The 11841-nt window shown below is 48.9% G+C and overlaps 1 long non-coding RNA gene across 1 annotated transcript; it reads left to right on the top strand.

Moving 5' to 3' along the window:
* The first annotated feature begins 2550 nt into the window (after positions 1-2550).
* Positions 2551-8425, top strand: LOC134016617 (uncharacterized). The gene is made up of 2 exons (XR_009929562.1): positions 2551-2889; positions 7410-8425. It is a non-coding gene; the product is annotated as an uncharacterized LOC134016617 (long non-coding RNA).
* Positions 8426-11841: the final 3416 nt, after the last annotated feature.

The following is an 11841-nucleotide window of genomic DNA, read 5'->3' as shown; positions in this document are numbered from 1 at the left end:
GGCTGGTTGTTTCCCTGGCTGGCTGGCTGGCCGGCTGGCTGTTTCCCTGGCTGGCTGGCTGTTTCCCTGGCTGGCTGGCTGTTTCCATGGCTGGCTGGCTGGCTGTTTCCCTGGCTGGCTGGCTGTTTCCCTGGCCGGCCGGCCGGCTGGCTGTTTCCCTGGCTGGCTGGCTGTTTCCCTGGCTGGCTGGCCGCTGGCTGTTTCCCTGGCTGGCTGGCTGTTTCCCTGGCTGGCTGGCTGGCTCTCTGTTTTTAAAGTTCATGTTTTCTCTGATTTCCGCTGACTGATTCCCAGCAGCACAGCCCAGTCGAAAAACAAACATGCTTCCCTCCCTCCCTTCCTCCGTGTTTCTCCCCCCTACACTCCCCCCCCATCTCCCCCCCTCCCCCCCATCTCTCACCCTCTCCCTCCCTCCTCTAAATAATGGTAGCATCGTAGCTTGTATGGTAGAAAGCTGCGATGTTGACCAGAGTTCCGGAGTCAGCTGACAGTTGGTCAGTGTTTGCACGGTTTCCCCCCCCCCCCCACTCTGTTGCCCTGGCGCCCAGATTGGCAGCTCGGAAGTGACTTCCTGTCCCGCCCATGTACTTCCTGTTTCCTGTCTGGCAGTTCCTCCATTGCCCCTCTGCGGGATTGTGTCTGTTCCACCGGCTACCGGAACACCGGCCTCAATCACCGGAAAACAAGTCGTGGTGTGTGTGTGTGTGTGTGTAGAGCTTTTACATAGTGTGTGTGTGTGTGTGGACGGGGCTGTAGAGAGATGATCAGGGTTAACTGGGACAGATTGAGAGACAATAAGAGACTGGTTCAGTCTGACCTTCTGGCTGACCCATAAGTGCTCTGTATGAGGGAGGGAGGGAAGGAGGGAGGGAGGGAGGGAGGGAGGGAGGGAGGGAGGGAGGGAGGGAGGGAGGGAGGGAGGGAGGGAGGGAGGGAGGGAGGGGAGGGGGAGAACCTGCTGGCTGCTGGCGAGAGAGACCAAGAGAAAAAGAGAGATGGTTTTATTTTGGGCAGTTGAAATGTCTTTGTCGAGCCAACAACGTAAGGTGAAACTGCACCGACAGACAGAGAGACGAGAGAGAGTTCATGTTGTAGACGGAGGGAGAATTAAATGGATTCTAAGGAAATTCTAAGGAGCCAGGGTTCTAAGGAGCCAGGGTTCTAAGGAGCCAGGGTTCTAAGGAGCCAGGGTTCTAAAGAGCCAGGGTTCTAAGGAGCCAGGGTTCTAAGGAGCCAGGGTTCTAAGGAGCCAGGGTTCTAAAGAGCCAGGGTTCTAAGGAGCCAGGGTTCTAAGGAGCCAGGGTTCTAAGGAGCCAGGGTTCTAAAGAGCCAGGGTTCTAAGGAGCCAGGGTTCTAAGGAGCCAGGGTTCTAAGGAGCCAGGGTTCTAAAGAGCCAGGGTTCTAAGGAGCCAGGGTTCTAAGGAGCCAGGGTTCTAAAGAGCCAGGGTTCTAAGGAGCCAGGGTTCTAAAGAGCCAGGGTTCTAAGGAGTCCGGGTGTGTACAGCGCGCTGTTCATGTCTGGGATAAATCTGAATACCAGATCAACAAACAGTGGTCTGGCCTTGCTGTCTCCACACACTGGCCTGGACAACCTTCTCCAAACATCCACACAGATGGAGAGATGGTGGGGGGGGTGGATGGAGAGATGGGGAGAGGGAGATGTGGGGAGATGAATGGTGAGAGAGAGAATGATGAAGGGAGAGAGATGGGGGGGGGGGGGGGGGAGAAATATGCGGAGAGACAGAGAGAGACTGTCGGTTCCTTTACCCCATCCCTCTCTTCCTTCTCCTACATCACCTCCCACCCCCCTCCCTCCCTATCTTGTTGTGGTCCAAGCTAAACAGACAACCAGCAGGAGACTGGACTATGTTCCGGGGTGGGGGGTTTGGAGGGGGGCGGGGGCACGGGGTTCATGGGAACAGTCCCATCGAGGGGGGAGGGGGGGGTCCTCATGCTGCCATCAGGAGGGAAAGAGATACCAGGGAGATGGGAAGAGAGAGGGAGAGAATGACGAGAGAGAAACTGTGTGTGGGTGTGTGTGTGTCCTCGTCCTCTTGCATGTCGAGTAGCATTGCGACCGGAGGTGGGCCAGGCTAACTCAGTGGGGCTAATTGGAAACAGATCAACACACACATACGCGGTCTTGGGCACTATTAAACCTCAGCATAGCCGTTCGAAGACAAAGACCCTGTGTCTTTCAAATGAGCAAGATGATCCTCTCACCACGCAGTTTGGTGCAGCTACGCAGCGTGCGTTTGTGTCTTTGTGTATGTGCGTGTGTCTGAGTGCGTGTCTTCCTGCTCAGACCTCGACTGCGTTGACAAATCATTTCCACTAAGTGTCTGACCTGCCTCACCTTCCCTAGCCTGCCTGTCCTCCCTGCTGCCTGACAGCCAGGCTCGCTCTGCCTACTGCGCCCTGAGAGCCAGGCTCGCTCTGCCTACTGCGCCCTGAGAGCCAGGCTCGCTCTGCCTACTGCGCCCTGAGAGCCAGGCTCGCTCTGCCTACTGCGCCCTGAGAGCCAGGCTCGCTCTGCCTACTGCGCCCTGAGAGCCAGGCTCGCTCTGCTTACTGCGCCCTGAGAGCCAGGCTCGCTCTGCCTACTGCGCCCTGAGAGCCAGGCTCGCTCTGCCTACTGTGCCCTGAGAGCCAGGCTCGCTCTGCCTACTGCGCCCTGAGAGCCAGGCTCGCTCTGCCTACTGTGCCCTGAGAGCCAGACCACTTACTGGTTGACACTGCTGTTCCTGTGTGTGTGTGTGTGTGTGTGTGTGTGTATGTCCCAGTTCTTCACTGAATATGGACCAGACTACTCGCTGGAGGTCAGTCCGAGTTGTCGACCGGACCGCAACGAGACCAAGCACCTGCAACAGGTCATCTCCACCATCAAAGGTAACGGTCACACACCCACACTGCCCACACACACACACGCCCAGGACACCCACACACAGAAATGCATTTAGATGTACATTACACAGCAAGTTCGAATACACACAATCTCTTCTTTACACACACACACACACACACACACCCACACACACACACACACACATCCAGGGTGACTGGAAAAGTTCCAGAGAAGTGAGTGTTTGATGTTGCGGGTTTATCAGAAAGTAAACAAATGCTCTTCCTCTCTCTCTCTCTGGAGAGGAGGAGAAGGAGGAGGAGGAGGAGGAGGAGGGGGTGACAAGTTCCAGTGCCAGATACTTTACTGTGACACACACAAACACACTCACAAACACCTACACACACACGCACACCAAAGGAGATTGACCAACTTCACATTTATTCTTGTGGGCATTTGTTTATGTATTAACCCTGTCTAACCTCTGGCTGTCTTGACTGGAACTGTGTGTGTGTGTGCAAGGAATCCCAGTCCTTTGGTCTTCTCACTGACAGCCCATCCTCCCTAAGGGGGGTCAGTATAGAGGTGACAGAGAAGAGGGGGAGGAGATCAGGGCAGACTAAGGGACAGGGGGGAGGAGAGAGGAGAGAGGGATATTAGAGAGATGGAGGGAGAGGAGAAGATATAAAGGGATATTAGAGAGATGGAAGGAAGAGAGGAGAAAGGGATATTAGAGAGATGGAGGGAGAGGAGAGGAGAGAGGGATATTAGAGAGATGGAAGGAGAGGAGAGAGAGGGATATTAGAGAGGACCCCAGGAGACTGGGTGGGAGCTTGTTGGATTAGAGGAGCAGACATGGTAATGGATCCAGACCCAGCAGCTAAAGGAGCTAGGAGATGAAGCCAGAGAGAGACATGGAACTGGTCCCCTGCCCTTCAGAAACCCTGAGGCAGGAGCTGCTGAGCAAGTAGGGAGGAACTGGGTGGAGGAGGAGCCAGAGAGAGACATGGAACTGGTCCCCTGCCCTTCAGAAACCCTGAGGCAGGAGCTGCTGAGCAAGTAGGGAGGAACTGGGTGGAGGAGGAGCCAGAGAGAGACATGGAACTGGTCCCCTGCCCTTCAGAAAGCACTACCAGTGGTGATGTGATTGGGTTTGGTCAGAGAAGAAAAGGGAGGGGGGGGGGGGGAAGGGGGGAGGGAGGGAGGGGTAGAGTGAAAGGAAAGAACATGAGCAGTCATCTCTTTTTTTCGTTTAGTGATCCCTCCTTCCCACCCCTCCTTCCCACCCCTCCTTCCCACCCCTCCTTTCCTCTCTCCATGTAGATGGAGGTGGCGGTCTCCCTCTCCGTTCTCTCTCTTCTCTTCTTTTTCTCCTGGGGGGGACTCAGCGGGTCGAGGTCTCACTCTGTCATGTCTGCTTTGCTTCTTAACCCTCCAACTCTCTCCCTCTTTCTCCCTCCCCCTCCCTCCCTCCATCTCTCTCTCTTCGGTCTCTCTCCTCACTCTCTCCCTCCCTCCATTTCTCCTCACTTCCTCTCTCCTCACTCTCTCCCTCTCTCTCCTCCCTCCCTCCCTCCCTCCCTCCCTCCCTCTCTCCTCACTCTCTGCCTCCCTCTCTCTCCTCCCTCCCTCTCTCCTCACTCCCTCCCTCTCTCTCCTCCCTTCCTCACTCTCCCTCCCTCTCTCCTCATTCCCTCCCTCTCTCTCCTCCCTCCCTCTCTCCTCACTCTCTCCCTCTCTCTCCTCCCTCCCTCTCTCCTCCCTCCCTCCCTCTCTCTTCACTCTCTCCCTCCCTCTCTCTCCTCCCTCCCTCCCTCTCTCCTCACTCTCTCCCTCTCTCTCCTCCCTCCCTCTCTCCTCACTCCCTCCCTCTCTCTCCTCCCTTCCTCACTCTCTCCCTCCCTTTCTCCTCACTCACTCTCTCCCTCCCTCTCTCTCCTCCCTCCCTCTCTCCTCCCGCCCTCCTCTCTCCTCACTCTCTCTCCCTCCCTCTCTCGTCTGTCTCCTGCTGAGGGGTAAAAGAAGAATAACTGTCCTCAAAGTGTCTTTCTGCCTTTATTTCTCTGTCCCCCTCACTTGCTCCAACACACTGTTTTTTTGTCTCTCTCTCATCCACACACACACACTCTCTCTCACTGAACACCAACATAAAGCAACACATGCTCTCATTCAAACCCCAATATACAGCAAAACACACATGTTCCAGCTAAAGGATGTGGTTTTGCCGAGGTGAATTGTTGACTATATGTTCCCAAACTTCCTGGGAAAGTGTGTTTGTGTGTCTTATTGAGGCAGCTTTCCTCAGGGACAGCAATGTTTACAACCATTCCCGTGGTTACAAACACGGGTGAAGCCGTTCCACCCAATCCATCTATCTGACTCCAGACCAAAACCACGACTAAGGCCATCACCGCCAGATATGTGTCACTCCACCGATCATAACCTTGAATACAACCGTTAAAGTTTTACGTCCGTTAATGTTGCTGTGATCACGGCCATTGATTTGATTGAAACTCAGCGGTTGGAAATTGTTTTTCACTTTGTTGTCGCCATGAGGGTGTTTAATAAACATTAAATTGCGTCTTAAATCACGCAGTATGCCCTTCATGGCAATTTGGAAGAACTTCAGCCGTCTTTATTAATGATGTGGAGATTTCATTAGTCCTTCCATTGCAGCCGTGTCGGCGGTAGCAACAACTGTCTCCGTGCTTGTTTAACGGTGTATTTATGTGCGGTGGTGTGTTTACGAGACGGGGATAGCGTTATTTCCCAGGACACGGGTAAACCGGGAGCGTATGCAGTCGATGGGGGTGGCACCGGCTGCGTGGTAGGGGAGAGGGAGGAAACGGGTGATAACGGTCACGGTGTCTGTTACCCCGTGAACGCGGATGACGGCTTGCTCATTAATTATCTCTCAGCTTGACAAAAGCTACGTCCGCCGAGGGTACTGGTCGATACAACCAGCGATTCACTCTGGAACGTCACAACATTTCGGCACAAGAGAAGCTGCAATTGATTAACGCGGGCGCAGGTAGTAAATACCGGGGCCCCGCGGTTGTTCGCCACATTACCGGAATTTCCAAGCACATCTGGAGGACGTTTACGAGACCCGGGGCAACGTTTAAAAAGAGAAAAGAGAGAGAGCGCGAGAGAGAGAAGAAAAAAAGAGAAGACGTTTTAAACACACATGGTTGCTTTTTGCTGCCTTTTTGATTTACATATAGTGCTCGAAGAAAATTCTAGGCCTGCAAACTGTAATTCTGTCTGGCTTAAGACTGTATCTGCCGCATGCAGCCTTAACCGCTTAACCGTTATAATGACCGGTTTTTCAGCAAACAAACACGACACTGCTGTCAAACTAACAAACAGGACACCATGACTCAATAAAAAGCGTATTTAACCAAACAAAAATAACCTGGAGTTTATTATTCTCACTTCAACAGCAGCGGTTTGCTTGGTTTTTGGTTTAGGCCTACTTGGAGCCATTTTAACCCTCGTGCTGCCTTCGGGTCACATGACCCAAAGGTTCATAACGAACCACCGTTGTGTTTACCCAATTTTACCCAATACAAAAACAAATAAAAATTATTTTCTTTTAACCATTCCAATGTGGGGGGTCTGAGACAGCCCGACAGTTAAAAGAAAATGCTTCACTTTGTTTTTGTAGGAGGTAAATCTGTCGCAATACGACGGTGGGTCACAATGACTGATGGGTCAGAATGACCCGAAGATAACACAAGGGTTAACACAACAATATGCGCAATCAATGCTGTATTGTGCTCCTTAAAATGAGGGCACTCGAACAGGTTGACCCTGTAAGAGGAACAGGAACTGAAGTGATCGTTTATCATTTGGCTAAAATATATGCTCCAATCCAGAAAATGCAAACTATGTTGGAGGGATGTGTTTGTGTACACACCATCACCTAATTTGCATATTCGTGTTTGCTGTAGATGCAAGATTCTTGATACCCAACCTCGCGTGCGTGCATGCATGCGCCTGTTTTCATATACAGAGTTTCCTTTCCTTGTTTTCCAGAACAATAACAGCCTTTAAAATAACACTGACTAGAGGAAAGACCTCTGGTTTATTGCATCACTGGTTGAACCTACCCCAGTCTATTGCCCTCTGGTCCCTAACTACCCCAGTCTATTGCCCTCTGGTACCTAACTACCCCAGTCTGTTGACCTTACTAACCCCTGTTAGTTCCCCGGTCTCTCATCAAAGCACCTAGTGTGTGTGTGAGGTATTTGCTTTCAGCCATTATGTGTTTGACTGATTTGTGTTTTTGTTATGATTAATTGCTGTCTTCTGTACCCCCCCCCTCTTTTCTCCTCTCTCCCCCTACCTCCCCCCTCTCTACCTCCTTATCCCCCCCCCCTTCTCTCTCTCCCTCTGTGCCTTCTCCAACACCCCCTTCCACACACACTTCTCTCTCTCCCTCTGTGCCTTCTCCAACACCCCCTTCCACACACACTTCTCTCTCTCCCTCTGTGCCTTCTCCAACACCCCCTTCCACACACACTTTTGTCTCCCTCCACCCTCCCTTTGCTGTGGTTATGAACAGGGAATCTGAAGAATGTGGTCTAGGATTTCCATACAGCCTGGGACTCACCCTTCATCTCCAAACCAGGTCCACCCACTCTCCTCTCCTCCTCTCCTCCCCTTCTCCTCTCTATTCTTCTCCTCTTCTCAGTTTCCATCCAGTGTAATTTGCTCCAGTACGGTCTCCTTAATGAGGACAGTATGTGGACGCATGCCCGCCCTCTCTCCCTCAGCCTCCTCTTTCTCCTTCCCTCACCCCTCCACCTCCTCGAGGGTGGAGAAAGAGGGAGACAGAGATGGGATTAGAGAACGGAGAGAAGAGAGAGAAAATGGAGAGGAAGAGGAAAAAAGAATGGAGTGGAAAAGAGCTTTGTGGGAAGACATGATCGTTTTTTTCCGGAGAAATGTCCTTTTGACCTGCTGTTTCATTTTGGTTTCTGTTTCTTTTCTCGTTTTGACTGTTTTTCTTAGTCTTTTGTCTGTTTTTATTCGGGGTGGGGTTGCCATGACGTCAGACTGTGTACTGAAACATAAGTGTGTGAGATACATCTATAACAGGTGGAGTGAGTGAGCGAGTGAATGAATGAATGAATGAATGAGTGAGTGAACCTCCATGACAACCAGTCAGTCCCTTCCTGATGAGTTTAGTGTTAGGACCCTATTTAACAATGAAACATGATTCCTATTCCATAGACCTGGCTTTAACGCCACTGTTTCACATTGAGATGCAGCCATTTTTGTGTTTCCCAGGTCCTCAAAAGCCTTCTTTGTTCATCTCCTTATGCAGTCATAAAGGTAGGGAATGAGGTAAGGGGACTATTGAAGACTATTGGAATGGGGCCCTTATTCTATGACAACTTCCTATCAAGACTGCATGTTTTATATCCAGCAGGAACTTACAGTATGTGATGAACAGTGTAACTAATTTGTGTTATTGTGCTTTTGGTTTCACAAAAGTATGTTTTTTTTGTATGGTTCACGTTTGCCTATATGCTAGTGTAAATATCACCTTTGTTTGAATACAATATCACAGACGGCTGAAGTGTGTTGCGTCTATTTTTTTAAATATATATTTATGTTTTGTTTTAGACTATCCAGGAAACGGCAGCAGTTACCGTTTTCCACAGAATCCTGGGAAGTCCTTTTTAGACAACCAAGTTACCATGTGGGAAACAGAAGTGTGTCGTAACGTTTTGTGTGATCTTTATGGAATCCGCGGTCGGCCTTGCGGTTTCTGCCGAAGAAATCCGAAACAAGCGAAACTCATTAGCCGGTTTACGAGTTCGGAAACAGAACCCTGATTGAAATCCTATCGCGTTTATGATTGCCCGAGTACATGATGGGTTTGTCTTTATATGCGAGACAGAATATGAAACGCGACACCAACATTGTCTTTCTTTTTCATCATGTTTTGCATTGGGTTTAGATTGCGTATGTAATTTCTCACGAATGCATTGAAGTCGCACCAAAAGGGTGTCTGTAGATTTTAGCTAAATAAAATCTAATATTGGCTTTTAAAAAAAGAAGTTAAAAATCGCATTTATTTGTGACGCCCTCCTCTCACACACTAAATTGAAAGAGACGGCAGCTTAACATTTTCATTACCGAAATCAAACCCAATCCGACTTTTCTTACGTTCTCTATTAATATTTGCAGGCACACCTGCTCTGGGCCTTTCACGGTGACCTCTTAACGACATGCAAATAATAGCTTTTGCCTTACACAGGAGCAGGGAACATCCCATTTGAATGTGTGATGTCATGTGACCTTTGATTGGAAGTTTGATAAACAACGGAATCTCTAAACTGTTAGGGTTACGACTTTAGTGAGTTTAAATTAGGCCAAATTCGAGAAGCTAAGTAATACTTTGGACACTATTGTTATTGTGCAGAACTTGAGTTGCATAATTTAACCATTTCATCTTCTGATGTGTTTGGCGGAAATGTGAAGGCTAAACCGTTTTCTGTAATTTGCATAGTTTCCCTCCGGGAGAGAAGAGACAAGGGGAGGCCTCCCGTTGGCCCTGACACCATACGTCACCGTCGGTCTCATCTACATGAGAAGTGTCGTGTTCAATGACCGGGGGGTTTAACGACACAATACGGCAGATGCGACCTTTTATCCGGTTAACTGAAAAGAAATGAGGCGCGCGTGGCACTTGCAGTGCGGCGAAGGCGCCAAAGCCACCCATATCTGTCTTTCTTTGACAAGATTGAGATGAATCGTTTCAAATGATGATCGTTCTCCCGTTTATTGGTGGGAAAGAACGGTATTGTGGATGGATTGTCCAAGACGCCTGACAGGCCTGTATAGTCCCAGAATAATAATCATTCACGCTGAAACCATGTGACCAATTTCAACTACAAGCCTACTTCTAGGAGTTTCGCCCGTGCTTTTGCCCATAACTACAGTTTTTTTTAAGGATGTGAAGACAACTCAATAAATTATCATTCACAAGTGCACCATCCGCACCAAAATTTGGTGCTTAAAAAAAAAATCACCCATCTATTGTCTCAAGCGCGTTGATGCTGGGGCACCGGATGGTGCACTTGTGAATGATAATTTATTGAGTTGTCTGGTAACAGCTACAATTTGATGAGTGATTGTGGAGCTCGCGCTTCTAAAACGGTGAACATCTGCCCCACGAGAGCGCTTTTCACGATTGGCATTTGAAAAACTGCGGATGGTGGACTTCTTCAGTACAGGAACTGACTGAAAAAATCAAAGGACTCGTCGCATTCGTTTCTTTTATTATTTATTTTTTCTCTCCTCTCTAAATCCAGTTCATGTTTTGGCAGAGTGGCACTAGAAGCGGACTGTATAGGAGAGGGAGGAGCACGAGAGGGAGGGAGGGGAGAGAGGGGAGGGAGAGAGCGTGAGTGTGGACCGTTTATGCTAAAGCTTTTGATTCAGTAACAGAGCCATTGAGATAAACTAACGGAGCCTGCAGTCTATTATTTAAGACGGCGAGAGGAGCTGTGCTACAACCATACTCTCACTCTCTCATTGGACGTTTATTTTTCAGACCTCATTTTCAGTACAAGGAGAGAGAGAGCGAGAGAGAAGAGGGGAGAAAGGTCGTCACTATATTTAGACTACAAACAATTAGTCAGAAGTTATCTTCAACCAAACGCACCACAACGGAGGCTTTAGAGGCAACTGGTGAAGTTCTGTCTGTTAAGGTGACTGATTTTGGAATCGACGATATTTCTTTCTCTACCGCCGCTTGGAAAGTGGCTTACTGAAAGGTTTGTCTGATTTTACATTTTCATTATTTTGAATAATTTAATTTAACTTTAAAAACAACCGAATGGCAACATTGTTCACATAGCCAACGTTGCCGAGCAATATATTCGGTTTGGTGTTGTTGAGAAACATGATCAAATTTATGTTTGTGTTCTTTTAATTTAAGCGAGCCTATAGCCATGTCCAAACAAATCTCCAGTCCACGTTATGTTTTTGTTTACTTTAGGTCTTGTAGAAACAGTAACAACGAATTCGTATAAAAGTGTTCGACTGACCCCAGCTAGGGTGACGAAGTAACTCGTCTATAAACTGGCTGAAGTTGTTGAGGCAGCTTGTTCAATTTCTTATTTTTCCTGCAATGGGAGGGGGTCGGTATAGATACAGCTGAGACAATTAACCAAGTGTCTACCACATAGCGACCATATGGTGTGTATGTATGTCTGACAGCTTGACGTTTCAATTTGCTCGTCACGTATGTTAATTGTGTAATTGAACCTGCCGCGGTAGAAGATAATGCGCTCGTTCTTCTTTTCACCTCTCTCTCTCTCTCTCTCTCATCTCTCTCTCTCTCTCTCTCTCTCTCTCTCTCTCTCTCTCTCTCCTCTCTCTCTCTCTCTCCTCTCTCTTCTCTCCTCTCTCTCTCTCTCTCTCATCTCTCTCTCTCTCTCTCTCTCTCTCTCTCTCTCTCTCTCTCTCTCTCTCTCTCTCTCTCTCTCTCTTACTAGAATTACAGACATGTTTAAACTGGGAACAGTCCAACATGATTGGCAGAACCCTTTTTTTTGTGCAGCAATTGTTGTCTGTGACAGCCTTATAATTTTAATGAAGTGAGGGGGGCACAATAAAAGCCAACAAATGAGTTATTTCTTTTGTGTTTTGAACAAGGCCACTCATGAAATACAGATGCTCAGAGTGTTTGAACTGACCTCAAACATAAACTTAAAGAGTGCCGCCTTCTTAGGAACTGACAAGGATGTGTTTATTAAGAGTTGGAATCTGGCCCATCCTGGTGTTCAGAAAGGACAAGAATGCTCTGAGAAGAAGTGGTGAAAACGTTCTCACAAGTGACAAGATGCGTTTTTAAAAAGTGTTGAATCAGGCCCATCCTGGTTTTAGGTTGGACAAGAGTGCTTTGAGAAGGTGTTTGAACCGGGCCCGGGATCTTCCTGACAGACACCAAGTAGTTTAATCAGGGAGCCGTGCATGTT

Source organism: Osmerus eperlanus, unplaced genomic scaffold (genome assembly GCF_963692335.1).
Source record: "Osmerus eperlanus unplaced genomic scaffold, fOsmEpe2.1 SCAFFOLD_383, whole genome shotgun sequence".
NCBI classification, from domain to species: Eukaryota; Metazoa; Chordata; class Actinopteri; order Osmeriformes; family Osmeridae; genus Osmerus; species Osmerus eperlanus.
The sequence above is the reverse complement of the archived record's forward strand: the minus strand, read 5'-3'. Positions and strand labels throughout refer to the sequence as shown.